The sequence below is a fragment of the Microtus ochrogaster genome (assembly GCF_000317375.1).
Source record: "Microtus ochrogaster isolate Prairie Vole_2 chromosome 14 unlocalized genomic scaffold, MicOch1.0 chr14_random_1, whole genome shotgun sequence".
Classification (NCBI taxonomy): domain Eukaryota; kingdom Metazoa; phylum Chordata; class Mammalia; order Rodentia; family Cricetidae; genus Microtus; species Microtus ochrogaster.
In genome coordinates, this window is record NW_004949096.1 from 20,350,999 (window position 1) to 20,356,079 (window position 5,081).

A 5,081-nucleotide genomic window follows, 5' to 3' on the forward strand; every position below is an offset into this window, starting at 1 on the left:
ATTGCTCACCTGGTCTTGATTTAATTTTGGTATATGGTATCTATCTAAAAAATTGCTCATTTCTTTTACATTTTCCAGTTTTTTGGAGTACAGGTTTTTGTAGTATGACCTAATAATTCTTTGAATTTCCTCAATATCTGTTGTTATGTCCCCCTTTTCATTTCTGATTTTGTTAATTTGGATGTTCTCTCTCTGCCTTTTGATTAGTTTGGATAAGGGTTTGTCTATTTTGTTGATTTTCTCAACAAAAATATTCTTGTATTGTTTTCTTTGTTTCTATTTTGTTGATTTCAGCCCTCAATTTGATTATTTCCTATCTTTTACTCCTCCTGAGTGAGTCTGCTTTTTTTTTATTCTAGAGCTTTCGGGTGTGCTGTTAATTCACTCATGTGAGCTTTCTCTGTTTTGTTTATGTGGGCACTTAGAGCTATGAACTTTCCTCTTAGCACTGCTTTCATGGTGTCCCATAGGTTTGGATATGTTGTGCCTTCATTTTCATTGAATTCAAGGAAGTCTTTCATTTCTTTCTTTATTTCTTCCTTGACCCAGTGGTGGTTCAGTAGTTCACTGTTCAATTTACATGAGTTTGTAGGCTTTCTGAGAGTAGTATTGTTAAATTCTAACTTTAATCTATGGTGATACGATAAGACACAGGGGTTTACTGCAATTTTTTTGTATCTGTGGAGATTTGCTTTGTTACCGAGTATGTGATCAATTTTAGAAAAGGTTCTCATGGGGTGCTGAGAAGAAGGTATATTCTTTTGTGCTTGAGTGGAATGTTCTATACATGTCTGTTAAGTCCATTTGATACATGACATCTGTTAGTTCTCTTATTTCTCTGTTAAGTTTCTGTCTGATTGACCTCTTCCATTGGCGAGAGTGGAGTGTTGAAGTCTCATACTATTAATGTGTGAGGTTTGATGTGTGATTAAAATTTTAGTAATGTTTCTTTTACATATGTAGGTGCTCTTGTATGTTCATAGATATTCAGGATTGAGACTGCATTTTGATGAATTGTTCCTGTTATAAGTATAAAATTCATTCTCCATCTTTTCTGATTGATTTTAGTTTGAAATCAATTATATTAGGATAGCCACATCTGCTTGTTTCTTAGGTCCATTTGATTGGAAAACCTTTCCCAACCCCTTACTCTGAGGTAGTGTCTGTCTTTGAAGTTGAGGTACATTTCTTGGATACAGCAAAAGGCTGGATTCTGTTTTTGTATCCATTCTTTTAGCCTGTGTCTTTTTATAGGTGAATTGAGTCCATTGATATTAAGCAATATTAATGACCAGCGGCTGTTAATTCCGGTTATTTTTTGATAGTAATGTTTGTGTATTTCCCTTCTTTGGGTTATCAGCTGTCTGTGATTTTATGGGTGTGTTAGCTTCCTTGGGTTGGGGTTTTCCTTCTAGTACTTTTTGTAAGGCTGGGTTTGTGGACACCTATTGTTTAAATCTATTTTTGTCATGGAATATCTTGTGTCCTCCATCCATGGTGAATGAAAGCTTTGCTGGGCTTGCATCCATGATCTCTTAGTGTCTGCAGCACATCTACCCAGTACCTTCTGGCTTTCATGCTTTCCATTGAGAAGTCAGGTGTAATTCTGATAGGTTTACCTTTATATGTTACTTGACCTTTTTCCTTTGCAGCTCTTAATATTCTTTATTTTGCATGTTTGTGTTTTGATTATTATATGGTGAGGGGATTTGTTTTTGATCCAGTCTATTTGGTGTTCTGTAAGCTTCTTGTACCTTCAGAGGGATATCCTTCTTTAGGTTGGGAAGATTTTCTTATATGATTTTTTGTTGAATATATTTTCTCTGCCTTTGAGCTGGAGTTCTTTTCCCTCTTCTACCCCTATTATTCTTAGGTTTGGTCTTTTCATGGTGTCCCAGATTTCCTGGATGTTGTATTAAGAATTTGTTGGACTTAATGTTTTCTTTAACCAATGAGTCTATTTCCTCTATAGTATCTTCAGCCCCTGAGGTTCTTTCTTCTATCTCTTGTATTCTGTTGGTTATACTTGTCTCTTTAGTTCCTGTTTATTTACTCAGATTTTTCATATCCAGAATTCCCCTAGTTTGTGTTTTCTTTATTACCTCTATTTCATTCTTCAAGTGTTGAACTGTTTTCTTCACTTGTTTGATTGTTTTTTTTCTTGGTTTTCTTGGGTTTCTTTGAGGGGTTTATTAATTTCTTCCAATATTTGTCTTCTCCTCCATTTCTTCAAGGGAGTTTTTCATTTCTTCTTTAAAGTTCTCCATCATTTTCATAAAGTTGTGTTTAAAGTTGTTTTCTTCTACTTCTGCGTTAGGATGATCAAGTCTTCCTGTTGTGTGACCACTGGGTTCTGGTGTTACCATGTTCCTTTTTAGATTGTTGGAGGAATTCTTACATTGGTGCCTACTGATTTCTTCCTTCAAATGAGGCCAGCAGTGTCTTTGTGTCTTGGTCCAATCCTTGCTGTGGCTTTCTGAGTGTTTGGGAGTTTTTCTTGATCTGCTCTGTACTGTCAATGTCTGTCTCAGAAAGCTTCTGAGGTCTCTATACGCTTGCTCTCTTGGTCTTCTCTACTGGTTTGCTTTCTTGGTGCTCTCTCTTAATTCCTTTAGTGTCGTAGCAATCTCTTGGTCCCTCTTAAGTCTCCTCAGCTTTGAGCAAGCTGTATTTCAAAGGTCCACCTAAGTTGCAGGAGAATAGGGGGGTCTTATTTTGTCTTTTCAGGAGAGGGTTTATCTGTGCAGCCCTGGCTATCCTGGAACTCATTTTATAGACCAGGGTGGCCTCAAACTCACAGAGATCCACCTACCTCTGCCTTCCAAGAGCTGGGATTAAAGGCCTGTGCCACCACCACCTAGCTTGTCAGTTTAGTATTTTTATGGGATTCCTGAGTGCGTGAATGAGTAAGTCTCCAATCTTGGGCCTTCTCTGGGGGCTCATTTCCTTCTGTTGGCTTGCTTTGTCCAATTTTGATATGATGTTTTTGGTTTTATTTATTCTTTATTTTGTCATGTCATGTTTGGTTGTTATCTCTTAGAAGCCTGTTCTTTTCTAATGAGAGATTCTGGTAGGGAGGAACTGGGAAGATTAGACAGAAGTGAAAAATAAAAGAAGAAAAGAAATGAAGTCATTTGCTGAAGGCAGCTCAGCAGGTTTGTGGGTCTCCCAGGTCCCACTCTCCTCTAGTCACTTTCGGTTTCATTTGATGACAAAGATGAACAGCTGTCGGGCCTACAGAGATCTGATAGTCACTCAGGAGACCAGAACAGGAGGAATGGGGACTAGGCCTGGGCTCTATGCACTTCTCTTTCCATCAGTAGTTGGGGAGGAAAGAAAAAACAACAAACAAACAAACAAACAAACAAACCCATGTCTGATTGGCTTCTCTTCAGATTTATAGGCAAGCAGTATTTATTCATCAGTCAAGGTACTAGACACCAGGTATAAAGTGTGAGTATGGAACCAAACGTTGGTCCCGGTCCTCCAGGCACGATGACAGGGTAACTGTTAAAGAGATGCCTTCAGGGCCATGGGACTACCAGGCACTTCCGGTGATGGCTCTCAGGGCTTATGCTTCTGGTAGAAATTGCCAGAAAATATCCACTCCTAGGTTTGTCAGTAAGCAATGAGAATTTAAAGCTTCTATAAAAATGATTATTATAGAGAAATGGTGGGGCTATTCGGCAGCTGAGAATTGAGGGGGTGGTGACGGGGCCTCACAAGCTGTACAGTCATGCATTTCAAAGTGCTTTGGTCGCAGAGTGGGTGGGCACTGGGAGCTGTTGCGTGGGTTAGTTGTCTAGGCTTGGCATTCATTGCATGAACCTAAACTGCAATTGCAATGATTAACATTCCGCCAGCCTAAGTGCACTGGCCGGGGTGCAGCTCAGGACTGGGAGAGCAGGGGGTGCACCAGAGCCTCAGGGGCAGAGTTATCTCAGAATGGGAAGTGATTTTCATTTAATATTCCAAGGTTACTCGATGATTCTTCCTGTTGAGAGGGTGGAGGCTCAATGGGAATTGGAATTGAGTTCGTCCTAGGCTCCTTACCCCATCTGTGTATGTGAGATGGTGTCTTAATGAGAAAATGCCACGCTGCGGAGGTTGGGAGCGTGGGAGGGGTGCTGGCAATTTCCGTCCATAGGAATGACAGGCTCTCTATCCCCAGATGACTTCCTTTGTTTGGGAACTTCATCAGGATGGGCCTTTCTGCAAACAGGAGGCAAATTCCTGCTCTTTGTCTTTGGGGACTAGGGTGTGTCACGCCAATCTCCACATATTGAAGTGAGTGGAGACTCTTGCCAGTGGGCGATTCCGTCAGGACGGTTGGCACTGGCCATCAGCACTCATCCACTTATTCCTTCATTTCAGGAGCTTTCCCTGGGCTTGGCAAATCCCCTGAACTTTGGGAAGAGGGCTTGTGGGATTTCTCAGCAAAGCCACCCAAATTAGGATTGTAACTGAGAGGGGGTGGGCTCAGTGGTTAGGAGCCAATATGGGCTTGTACAGGATCTGGGATCAATTTCCAGCACCAACATCAGATGGTCACAGCACCTGTAACTCCTGCTCCAGGGCCTGCATGGGCCTCTGAACTCAGATACCCAAAACTTACACTCACACATACACATACATAGAATTTTAAGAATTGAAAATAAAAATTAAAAAAGATTGCAACTGATTCTTGTGTCAGGGAAAACAGCCTGGGGTCTTAATATCATCGTGGTGGCACCTCATGAGAAAGGAGCATCCGGGGAACCAGGAGCTTATTATCACCATAGTGGTGCCTCATGAGCAAAGAGCATTGCTGGGAGAACCAGAAGCTTTGGGTAATATTAATACTTAAATATTTTTAAGTCAGGAGTACTTAGTGGGAGATAACTACAGGTAGGGACTAGAATTAGGGAATGTGGCCTAGAGTTGTGCCTAGCTGCTGAAGGCTGTCTTTAAAATTTGAATTTAAGTGCCAGTGGATGGGAGGGAATCACAAACTTCGCTGATTGCCACAGCTCCCTGAAGGCGAATTTAATTAATCCAGGCCAGTGGGTACAAGAAGACAATTTTAATATAAAAGCACACTC